Genomic DNA, 13,153 nt, shown 5'->3' with positions numbered 1-13,153 from the left:
TCAGATTATGAATAAAAAGTTAAAATCAGAATGAAAGAAATTTTAATTTAGAAAAGTCTTTGAATACCAGGGGGAAGTTGAATACAGATGTGGAAACCATTGGGTTGTAGTGGACACAATGATACACCATCAAGATCCCACTTCAGTGAAGAACTGGGGCCCAGCTGCTGGCAGTGATGTCACAGGCAGCCTACACATGTCAGCTCTTCAGGAGCAGTCAGCACCGTAGGTGAATGGTCAAAGTCAGGGAGGATGCACAGGAAACCAGAAAGAATAGGTATAGAGGAAGGGTAGTGACCAAAAAGACCCATAGCCTCTGACCACAGCTACTTCAGACAACAATGAGTTTGTGAGATAATGGTCCGATGGGGTTTCCTTCGGACTTTTGACTGCCTGCCCCCAAAATCCAAATTACCCAGCCCTCTCTGACAGTAAAATCCAAAAGACTTTGGACTTGATACTGGAGAGAGCTAAAGGACAGCCTTTCTCTAGGGGCTGACACCATGAGATGTAAAACTCAAGAATTCAGCGTCCGTGTGTCCCACTAAGTGAAGGAAGTGTATGAAATGAGAGACTGAAGCCAACATACTGAGTAAAGCAGGGTCAAGAACTGGAAAAAGGCCCCTGGTGGCATGTGTGTCCCTGGTTCCAGTGGGTCCTCAGGCTCTGCTGCGTCTTTTCTTTTCCAGAGTTGTGTATGGGCCTGAAGCTCTCAACTAACCAGTAGAAAACCATTGCATGTTTACCCTAACAGATTTCCTAAGTAACCCAGAATCCTGTTGTGCACACCTCCATAAACAGAGGCATATCCTGGGGTAGCTCCCATGGTTGTGACACCCGCAGGGTGGCTGAGGAAATCAGGAATGGTCAAAGGCACTGCCCACTGCAAAGGCTGTTTGTGCCCTAGCGCAGCCACACCAGCCAAGGTAACCTTCCTCTGCCGGCTTCTTCCCACAGACCCCAGCCACTGCTTCCCCTCTTCCTGACACACTCTCCTTCCCCTACCGAAATCATCTGCTTCTGGGCCTGGTTACTGCTGCAAATGGTCCCCACATCTCAACTCTAATAAGGGTGACACTCATCCCGATATTGAGGGAACATAGCTTCTCAAAAGGGGGAAATCATAACTGCCCCAAATCTGGCAGAAATACCAGAAGTGCGTGGAATCACCCACCACACTATGAAATGTAAGTCACAGTTCTATGTCAATGAGTATTTTCTCATGATAGCAAACAAACAAAAATAGAGGACTCTCAGAGCTGTCCTGGAGACATTCCATGGTCAAGATATTCATTATTCCGACACAATTATTTTAGCCACCATTTACACCTACAATGTCACCAGTTACCAGCTCATGGGCACACGGAATAGCCCTCATCTAGCACGAAACTCCAGCATTGCTACTGCAGATACCAATTAGGAGTGAATTCTCATCTATCACTAAAGCATCAAAACATGACCTGTCAATGTTCCCTTATCACAACAGGGTTACACATGCTAACTAAATGAGGGAATTAGTTACTTTATGAATACATGAAGAGCTTGGATTACCTTCCATTGTTTAGAAGTAAACTTTCAGCTTATTGTCAAAAACGAGCTATGAAAATCCTCCTTTTGGGTTCAACTTTGTTAGCTTATTTTTGGCTTATGGTAGAAGGTGATTTTTCTGCTAAACTAATGTACCCATGTGTCCTCATGATTTCTATCTCAGCGGTAAATTTTTTCAGATGTTTAGGTAAAACACTCTCCTCTCTGATCATTTCGCATTTTAATTAAAACAATGACTATTTTTAGCTAGCAAAAACACATCCTCGGGCTTCCCTGGTGACGCAGTGGTTGGGAGTCCGCCTGCCGATGCAGGGGACACGGGTTTGTGCCCCGGTCCGGGAAGATCCCACATGCCGCGGAGCGGCTGGGCCTGTGAGCCATGGCCGCTGAGCCTGCGCTTCCGGAGCCTGTGCTCCGCAATGGGAGAGGCCACAACAGTGAGAGGCCCGCATAACGCAAAAAAAAAAAAAAAAAAAAGAAAAAAACCCCACATCCTCACCTTTGTATTTAAAGTCCCTGGATCCTCCAGAAATAGATTGTAAATGTGAAATACTTTACTAAAAAAAGAGAAGTAAGAAGCGTCTAGTTTTGGAGTGTACATGTTCCAATAAACTGATTTAATGCCAAAGTGAAGACATTTTTAGCATGCTCTCCCAGCTGAATCCAAACAGACACCTTCCCATTTGAGGGGGTGGCACAGGGAATCATCTGAGCAGTCGTCGCGTATGTATGCTCAACAGAATTCATCATAAGCAATGGGCAACTGCATTCTGGTAGGGAATTTACGATATTAGATTGTTTCCTTAGGGAGATTCATACTTAGAAATACAGGGCTGGCTTGTTTTCTCAAAATTTCCATTTCTCCAGTCGGAATGGTGGGCTGCAAAGACGGCATCCATAATGCTAGTCCTAGAAACCATTAATCCTAAATATCTATGAAGCACCTATTGTGCGCAAGACACTTTGCTCAGAAAACCTAAGAGGCTATTATATCAAAGACTTCTTGCAAGTCACCCAGCTCTTAAGGCAGTGCCTGGCTTTGCCTAGCAGCCAGGAAGAGTCTGGCACCACCACCCCAGGTTGGGGGCCTTCCTCAATCCTCAACTAAGGAGGTTGTATATCCTGGGGAATTCACTGAGATGTCAAATTTGGGGGAGAGGGAGGGCAGTCCCTCAGCGATGAAGGGCAGTAGAAGACGGAAAAGACACAGGAACTGTGGATGACAGTCTACAAAGGAGCATGTGCCAAAGCTCCACATGCAAGTTTCACTGCAGGGTCACCCTTCTGTGGTTCCAGGATGGTTCGTCCAGCTGTTCCTGACACTGAGCGCCTCCCCTCTGCTCAGGCGTGTGGGTACCACACGGCAGCGTTCTCATGATGGCTGGCCTCCCATCTAGGTCAGTCATCCCCATCATCAAACTTGTGAAATACTAAAATGAAAAGAGAGTTGCTCTGTCTCCTGCTTTCATGACTTCTCCCCCATCTCTCAGCCCCTAACTCTCACCTATATACCTGCTTTACAAGCGTCGGAGTGTCTTATTTTCAAAAGGAATAAAGTCCGTGCAAATAACACTTTTCCAGCCTATTTGCTGTATCAGAAAAAAGCACCTCCTCCAATCTGCACTCCCATTGAGTCTTGGAGCTAATTTCGCCAGAAATATTACCCATTCCTTTTTCTTTGACAGTCGTGCAAGGGAATCATTATACACATGGCATATATATTTTTCAGTCTAAAGGTATAAGCAGTCTTCATAGTAGGGAACGGTTACTGTAGAGGCATGGCTGCCTCTATTCCATGATACTCAACCACTGAGTCTGTTGAGATGGTGTATTGAAAGCCCTTTCTAAACTGAACATTTTATTTGATTTGCATTTCCAGGGGGCTTTTCAATGCCAAATCTGTGAAGTATCTGTCGACTGGCAGAATAAATACAATGTGAGTAGTGACTTTTGAGGAAATTGTAAACAGGTTAATATAGAAATTAAATTAAGGCAAACCCCATGGCTGGCTGTGAAGTGGAATTAGAGTGCAGGCATAGATAGCAAAACTGACATTCTTCTGCTGCTGTCTTTGGCTGATAACAGGGAAAGGATGCTAAAAGAGACCTGCTGGAGACAGGATTGGAGGGAGTGGGTGGAAGACAAGCTGGCTTTGCTACAGCCAGAGCTGGAGACCAGGACATGACAGCCAGAGGTGGAGATGGAAACCAACCAACAGAATCCACGATGTTTTGGGGGGTGAGGGTGCCCTGGGAGGACTCAGCAAAGAGCCATAGATGGGATGGTTCACTTTACCAGCAAAAAAATTGTGGATCATATAAATATTCATGAGAAATCGTGAAGAAAATATTGGCAGAGGCAATATTTGAGGATAACAATGCAAGATAGGGAAACCAGATTTTCAGTTACAGAAAAGGATTCCACGTTAGTCACATGGAGCATTTCTAACAGCAAGTCAGAGTCACATGGAAGCCAAGGGACTAGCTCAAACCCTAAATCCCTTTTTAGGATAAAATTTATAGAGTGATTTTACTTGAAGCTGAAATGCAATTATATTAAATATAGCTCTTTGTTTTACAGTAAGCTAGGGCTTAGCACCAAATCTCTGCTCCTGTAGAAATGATTTATCTAACTGAATGAATTAAATTGTAGTTCTCAGTTTCAAAACGTAGAGTTTATGGGTTTTCAAAAGGTCAGAGAGGCCATATTGAGGTCAAAAGCCTAAACCTATTACCCCTCACTTTCCCCTCACTCTTAGTTGATGATGCTATGCTGTATATCATCTGCTCTGGTGATGCTTTCCAGAGACTTCCAAAGAAAGATCTCTTTAAGTCTATTAATTCACTTTTAATAGCTACGTGAAGTCAGTTCATTGAAAACAGTTAAAGGAGGGTAAATAAGGAACTTGCTTTTCTTTCTTTTAATTGACATATAACATTGTGTAACTTTAAGGTGTACAACGTGTTGATTTGAGACACTTAAATCTTGCAAAATGATTACTACCTTAGCTTTGGCTAACATCTTTATCATGTCACATAATTACTGTTTTGTTTTGGTAGTGAGAACACTTAAAATGTTCTCTCTCAGCAACTTTCAAGTATGTACTATATGGTATTATTAACTATAATCTATTATAATCAATATTATAAAATATATATTTACTATTATCAACTCATTTTTCTTAAATAAAAAAGTCTTGGCTAACTTGAGCATCTGGGAAGCTATCAATTGAGAGCAATAAAGATTGATCAACCTTAACGCCTACAGACTTGGAAATACTTTAGTGTAGGAGTTGAAGAATATGGCTAACTAATGAGCTCACAAGCCCAAATATAACTGGTGAACCAGAGACGTCTACAGGCTCTTCCTTGTTGGGAACACTGCTCAGCTCCTAGCTCCTTAAGGGAAATCAATATTTATGATCCACCATATCTGGTCTGTCAGGTCGATTTTTAGTTGTGGTGATTGATGGTCCAGATAACATGAATAGGTTTTACAAGTGAATATATAAATACATCTGTGAGATTTAAGGGCTTTGCTTGCCACCAGATTTAGAGAGGGAATAAAAGGAAATCATCAGATCAAATTCTCAATACTCACATATCAATTCAAGACTAAGTTTTGGGTTGTTGGCTGCAAAAGTGATCAACAGGCACTTCGTCCGCTTTATTTTGTGTTGAGAAGCTCGGCAACTTCAGAAACCAAAACAAAAGAAGCCAGTTAACCTTTTTAGGTGCCCATTTTTATCTTAGAAAAGACCCCTGTATTATTTTCCATGACTGAGAATTAGGATTATATGTCTTTTGCTTAAAAGTATCACTGTATGGGGACTTCCCTGGTGTCCAGTGGTTAAGACTTCGCTTTCCAATGCAGGGGGTACGGGTTCAATCCCTGGTAGGGGAGCTAAGAGCTCACAGGCCTCGCGGCCAAAAAACAAAAACAGAAAACAGAAGCAATATTGTAACAAATTCAATAAAGACTTTAAAAATGGTCCACATCAAAAAAAAATCTTTAAAAAGTATCACTGTATGACAAGAATTTCATGCATCTGGATATTCATTTAGTAAGATGTTAGTGGCCTTGGCTGTAAGAAGGTTTTGCTTTAAGCACATTCTGAAAGGTTGAATAAGTGACAATAAATAGTGCACCCATAGTCATTCAATTTGGGACATTTAGGTGGGAGATTCTCAGCCTGACAGTCTTAACATAAGTTGTCCTGATCATGCATGTGGTTTGTCTCAAGTTAATTCTTGCTACTTACAAAGTGCCCCTTTTGTGGTAATCAGGGGCCGTTTGAAAGGTGCGGGTTTTCTTATCTTGACACTGGATCCAAGTGGCTAGTCCTTGAGCTTTATACACAGGAGGGAATTCATGATTTTTCCTATAATGGTGATCCTCACTCGCACCTACAAGCTTCCCTGAGTGAGAAAGTGAACAGTGGAACTGGGGAACTCTCTGTATCCTGGACCCTAATTTAGCAGGAAATTTAGCATCTTTACTACTGACTCTGAATAGTTGTGTTGAATACAAATTGCTGTAATGCATTATTTTTACCAAAATAAAAGAGGGAACAGCTTTTGTGAAAATCTGGGTATGCCTACGGCAGTTGTCTCAAATTTTAACTTCATACTTTAAACGGAAAAAGGTGAGGGGGCGGGGCTTAGGGTCTATCACTTTAGATGAATTCAAATGGCTACATTCAAAGGCTTAGATGAAAGATAAGCAGAAGCCCTTGTAGCCCAAAGACCCACCTTGGACAGCTCCTGATCCACGTATACCCACATTTTTCATTTGACTTTTTCTGCGACGTACACAGTTCCACTGTATCTTTCTAAAAGAGAATGAGTCAATTACAAGCAAAGAACATTGCAAGTTTACATGGTTTGTTTGTTTATATGCTTGGCATAACTTCTTAGTTCTCTCTATTTTTCCTGCATTCCCTATGCTTTTTGTCCTCTAGCACCTAGCAGACCAGCATCTTTAGGGTTGTAGTCTGCTGAGATTGATTTACCACAGTTCACTCACTGGAACAAAATCACAATTTACCGAGCCCCGTGGGATCGTCTGGACAACACACCAGCTTGTAAAGGCAAATTCCAACCAGAAGGCGGCACTATTACAAAGCCAATGCTGAGTGAAAAAAACCTAAATGAATTGCTTTTGATAAAGAACATTTTCCAGGGTTTACACACACACACACACACACACACAGAGATATTGAATGAAATTTTATGTGAATAAAAGAATTGAGAAATTTTTACTCCTGTTAAGAATAATTATAATGGAATTATAATCGTATTTTAAGCTTGTGACCACAGCAGCATACTTTCCTACAATGTGTAGATTTGCAGTTCACTTTCTTCTATAGCCAGTTTTCAGTTGTAAATATTACAACCATTTAATTACTTAGAAACTATTTAAATGTTCAGAAATTGGGAATGTTTCAAAAAATTTTGGTATATCCATTGAACTATATACAAATCATGTTTATAAAATAAGTTTTTAAACTCTGAAAATGAGAACAATATAATGCTAAATGAAAAGTTTGTACATGACATTCTAATCCACAGAAAAAGTCTAATTTTGGCTGTTGGTCTCTATTTCAGAGCAGTGGAATTACAGAGCTTTTAATTATAATCAAAAGTGCAATGAGGTATCACCTCACACCTGTGAGGATGACTACTATAAGAAAAAACACGGTAAGTGTTGGCAAGGATGTGGGGAAATAGAAGCCCTTGTACACTCTTGATGGGAATGTTTGACGATGCAGCTGCTATGGAAGACAGTATGAAGTTCACTCAAAAATTAAAAACAGAACTACCAAATGCTCCAGCAATCCCACTTCTGGATATATACTGGAAGAATCAAAATCAGGATCTTGAAGAGATATCTGCACCCCCATGTTCACTGCAGCATTACTCATAATAGCCAGGATATGGAAACAATCCAAATGTCCATCAACAGATGAATGGATAAAGAAAAGGTAGTACATACATACAATAGAATATTATTCAGCCTTTAAAAAAAGAAGGGAATTACCATTTTCAACAACAGGGATGGAACTGGAAGGGATGCTAAGTGAAGTACATCCCTCAGAAGGACCAACAGTGCCTGAGTTCTCTCATAGGAGGCACTTAAATGTCAAAGGTATAGAAGTAGACAATAGAACGGTGGCTCCCAGGGTGGGGGAGGGGAGGATGTGAGGTGGTGTTGTTCAAGGGGTATAAAGTTACAGTTATACAAGGTGAGTTCCAGACATCTGCTGTACACCAGCAGATATAGTTAACAATAAGGTACTGGTACTTGTAAGTTTGTGAAGAGGGTAGATCTCATGTTAAGTGTTCTTACCCTCCCCCCACCCCACCCTCACACACAAAGTGATATTTATAAGTTGTCCTCCAGTTGTCATTCTTTTGTTAAGGGAAAAAAAAAATAGTTCTACGAAATTGGAGATGTATTTATTACAGTTAAAAAAACCCATTAAGTTCTAGAAACAGTAAAATCATATCTGCCCATGTTATGTTTCACCACTAATGGAGTAAATTGTTTGATCTATTTACCTCAAGGAAACAGGCTTATAAGGTCTCTGTACTACATGCCTAAGTTGATTTTTAAAAACGATTTCTTGCAAACTGAATAATCCTTTAAAAAAAAATCAATTTGCCTGCTCTACGGAAGTCTTAACTTTAGATAGTGGGATCCAAATGATATGACCAGCCTCAGCGCATTGAATCGCTGCTGCATCCCAGCCACGATATAATAATAGCAATTACTTATTGCCACTGCGGAAGGTACCTTTTCTCATTTAACTCTGACGAAACCCTCAGACTTGTAGTTGAGGACGCTGAGGCTTTGTTAAAGATTGCGAGGCGAATTAGTGACAGACCCAGTCCCAGAGGCAAGAACCCTTAACTTCTAAGTGCTTTTACTCGCATATTCTCTGCCTCTCTCTCCATCAAGTCAGGATACTCAGGATCATCACCAGTATTAGGCTTTCACTGGAATCCAAAGCCTAACATGTTTTTCTGGCACTCCAAGTTCACGCAGGTGGATGGGACTTAGGAAATCCCACGCAGGTACTGCAAGTAGAAACAGCCACAGTGGCTGGGCAGATCCCGGCCTGTGCCCATCTCGTGGAGAGTCCCACAGTGCTGAGATGCTTCCTACAGTGAAACCACAGAGGGCAGGAACTACCTGGGGACAATTCCTGCATTGTACAATTTAATTCACGTCTGTCCACATAAGTGTGATTTACTGTCACGGAATTCAGTGGGAGTATGTGTTTGCTAACTAATACACATCAGGAATGGGTGAAACAAAATAAGCACCATATGCTCTGTTCTAGGTAAAGCTCTTTTGATTAAGGAAGAGAAAATTCCAAAGCTTATCAAATAAGAATGTTTAATATAAGGATACGGAAGGATCACGAATCAAACCAAAAGCAGCAGCTCGGTGCGCCGGGGCTTGTCTGAGAATAGAGCGGTTCTGGATTAAAGAGGGCTCTCAGTCCCCCAGCAGCGGGCCCCGAGGATCCAGCTTTCAAGAACCTCACTCAAACGCTCCATCACACACTACATGCTCATGGGCTCTTTCATCTGCCTCAGGATAAGAACCACTCCTGGTCCCATCACCTACGGCCAGAAAGGAGGTGGGGTATATCCTTCCTGCCCACTTAGCAGGGACTGGGGGCTGAAGTCCTCCAAGGATAGGAGTGAGACTTCTATAGTTATGCATGGAAATTTGACTTTGTCAGAACTAAAGGAACTGAAGATTTTTTTAAATTTTTTTTATTGGAGTAGAGTTGCTTTACAATGTTGTGTTAGTTTCTACTGTACAGCAGAGTGAATCAGCTATACGTATACGTATATCCCCTCCTTTTTGGATTTCCTTCCCATTTAGGTCACCACAGAACATTGAGTAGTTCCCTGTGCTATACAGCAGGTTCTCATTAGTTATCTATTTTATACATAGTAGTATATATGTCAGTCCCAATCTCCCAATTCATCCCACCCCCCTTGAAGATTTTTATGGCCTGAAACGTTTACATTTTAGAAACAATTGTACTGGCAAGGAAGTACCCATTTCCAATTTCAAAAACAAGAGATTTAAAAACTAACTTACTTGGGACTTCCCTGGTGGCGCAGTGGTTAAGAATCTGCCTGCCAATGCAAGGGACATGGGTTCGAGCCCTGGTCCAGGAAGATCCCACATGCCGTGAAGCAACTAAGCTCGTGTGGCACAACTACTGAGCCTGCGCTCTAGAGCCCGCAAGCCGCAACTAGAGAAAGAAGAAGCCACCGCAATGAGAAGAAGCCCACGCACTGCAATGAAGAGTAGCCCCTGCTCGCCACAACTAGAGAAAGCCCGCATGCAGCAACAAGGACCCAAGGCAGCCAAAAATAAAAAATAAAACTAACTCACATGTTAAATAAATGATGACACAAGCAAAGGAATAGTATGAAGCTATTAAGAAGAAAGAGAAATAATTCTCTGTACTAATATTCATCAGGAAATAGTGTAAAATGAAAAAAAAACCAAGGTACAGGACAGTGCAGTATGTTACCATTTATATAAAAAAGGAGAGAGGAATCATATATTTTTTCACACACATTTACACATTTATGTATGCATACATACATATGTATACAGAGTCATAGAGTATATGTACACATACATACACACATACATACACACATATTCTTTCTATGCATGCAACATTTCTGCAAAGATACACAATACAAAGAAGTCTAGAGAATTTTACACTCTTCAAGTTGAGATGTTTCTTGGGCATTCCTATTTATCCATGGTAGTAGAAACCATAAGGTTACTCTAGCTTTCTATTATTTTCTTTTCTCACTTATCAGAACCAAAAAAAAAAAAAATAGAGCCTGAGAGACAATGCAATCAGTAATAACCAAATAGTGTGCATACTTGAAGATTAAATTAGGCTAATACACAAAGGTTGAGAACTTATTCTGTATTAGAAGCCATGTAAGAAGCAATTGGCTATTTCAGAACAATTCTTTACCCAAGGAGGACCTGGTGTAGTTTAACTATTTATCGAGCACTCCTGTGCTAGGTGGTATGTAGTTGGAGGGATAGAACCATCTGAGCTTAGCAGTCATAATCTACCCCTTCTATTTCTTTTTTTTTTAACATTTTATTTTATATCGGAGTATCGTTGACTAACAACGCTGTGTGAGTTTCAGGTGTACAGCAAAGTGATTCAGTTATACATATATCTATTCTTTTTCAAATTCTTTTCCCATCTGGATTATTACAGAGTACTGAGCAGAGTTCCCTGTGCTATACAGTAGGTCCTTGTTGGTTATCCATTTTAAATATAGCAGTGTGTACCTGTCAATCCCAAACTCCCTAACTGAATGTTCTATTTCCGAACCCTAAGATGTATTTCTAGCTCCCCTGAGACGACCTGGAGTATTTGCCATCCTGTACCTCCCCCTAGGTGGCCATCCAGGAATAGGTGTCCTCACTGTCTGGCTGGCAGTTCATATGGGATGCTGACCTTGGGAGAGAGGAGCACCTCTGTTTGGGGTTTCACATAACCAATCTTTCACTACAGTGAAAACGTCTTGAACGTCAATGAGGTTCTGGTAGTAATTAAGACACTTCAAATATCCCAGTTATTGTTCCCTTGGGCCCACGATAGAACTGCGTTTCTCTTCCCCCTTGAACGTGGCCATGACCCTGGGATTTGCCGTCGCCGGTGGTGTGTGAGCAGAGTGACGGAAGCTTTAAGATCAAGTGCACGTTTCCCCATGTTCTCATTTTCCTGCTGTGGTGACCAGGAACATTCCAGAGACTGCCAGCTCTTCCAGCCTGACTCCAAGATTGGGTGGAACTTGGAGCAGAGCCCGCCGTGGAGCTGGAGTGGAGACGGAGCACGGCTGAAAACTGTCTTTATACCACTGAAATGTGGGCTTTCATGCTGCCACAGCAGAGCCTGGACTGACAGGTGTTCGGCAATCGGTGTTTTACTGAAGATGGCAGTGAACGCAGCTGGGGAAGGCTGCAGAGAGGGGCACGGACTTGCGCCTGTGGCCACCCACGGCTGAGCCCCTCATCTGCTTGTGCTTTGCGTGGAGGGCAGCCTCTCTGCCTAAGCCCCATCCACCACGTTTTTCATGTGTCTGTAAGTCTACCAGCTCCAATGTCCTCTGGAAGCCAATGGATTTGCTATTCTGCCCACTTTCTACGGATTCTGTAGAAGGAAGGGATGGCCTCTGCTCCTAAGGAAAGCTGGTCAGAGCTGTCAGGAAGGAAGAAAGGGCAGCTCTGGTCCCACAGACGAGAGGAAAGCGGTGAGAGACTTCTACTGTGGCTTGGGAGGCACCTATCTTTGCTATGTGAAAAATTCACACTTCTCCTATTTATATAACATTGACTCTATTTCTCGTGAACTGACAACCCTAGCCTTAGTATGCTAAGCGCACATGACCTTTCTCTGCCCTGGGGGATATTTTGAAACTTTTTTAATATTAACTGACCATAAAACGTGCTGTTTTGAAATTGATTCAAATCCCTCCCCCACCCCCCATAGCTACCAAAGAAGTTCCATTAACTCTTTGCGATGCAAACAAGGAAACAGAGGTCCAGAGAGGTTCACTGCCTTGTTTAAAAATGACAAACCAAGAGAACTAGGACTAAAGCTCAGATCTCCGGATTTCTAAAGCCAGCTCTCATCCACCTGCCAGTACCAACTTTTGCAATGGTTAGACATGAATGGCCATCTGATAAGGCCCACCTCACTGGCTCATGACCTTCACTTTTTTATTTTTTTATTGGAGTATAGTTGCTTTACAAAGTTGTGTTAGTTTCTGCTGTACAGCAAAGTGAATCAGCTATACGTATACATATGTCCCCTCTTTTTTGGATTTCCTTTCCATTTAGGTAAAAAATATGGAACACTTCAAGAATTTGTGTGTCATCCTTGCACAGGAGCCGTGCTAACCTTCTCTGTATCATTCCAATTTTAGTTTGTGTGCTGAAGTGAGCACTGGCCTTCACTTTTCTAATTTTTCAGGATTTTCTCCCCACTTCCCTTTGCCCTGAAAGGCAAGGCTGTCCTAAACATTAGGCTCAAGTTTCTGAGTTTACATCCACTCCAGAAATTCTTCACCACACTGTTAGCCCTCTTTTGCCGATGAGTATACTTTTTCATGTGTTGTCCAGTTTTTCTGATTACTGTCAGCAGGAGTCTTGGTCCAAATTGCCTAGTTTATCATTTTATTATTGAAGGTTCAAGGACCTGGAACTGTGTTATAATGCTTAATTTAGTTTGGAGGTAGAAAGAACAGAAAGTGAGAGGATAGCAAGCATAATCTAAAGTATTTAGAATCATGTAAGTCTTAAGGCTAAATGGATATATTATAGATATATATATGTTGGCAAAGTGGCTATTCGGTACAATTAACAAATCTTTTGAATTAAGAGGCATCTTTTGAAAGGCCTTTCTATGTGTATAGAATTTCCCACATTATCAGTCCTGCCTACCCATGCAAGAAGTCAGAAGTTAATCTCCCAGCCTCTTTTACAGCTAAACGCAGGCATGTGATTTAAGCTTTGCTAAATACCTTTGTCCATC

General features: G+C 41.6%; 1 protein-coding gene and 1 non-coding gene across 2 annotated transcripts in view; both read right to left on the bottom strand.

The window, feature by feature from the left end:
- The window catches only part of FGF14 (fibroblast growth factor 14), a 701,033-nt gene that overhangs the window by 684,077 nt on the left and 3,803 nt on the right, over positions 1–13,153 (bottom strand). The window lies entirely within an intron of this gene.
- Positions 12,463–12,566, bottom strand: LOC137211507 (U6 spliceosomal RNA). The gene has a single exon (XR_010937113.1). It is a non-coding gene; the product is annotated as a U6 spliceosomal RNA (small nuclear RNA).

This window comes from Pseudorca crassidens, chromosome 18 (assembly GCF_039906515.1).
Source record: "Pseudorca crassidens isolate mPseCra1 chromosome 18, mPseCra1.hap1, whole genome shotgun sequence".
NCBI classification, from domain to species: Eukaryota; Metazoa; Chordata; class Mammalia; order Artiodactyla; family Delphinidae; genus Pseudorca; species Pseudorca crassidens.
Note: the sequence above shows the minus strand (reverse complement) of the source record. Positions and strands in the feature narration are given on the sequence as shown.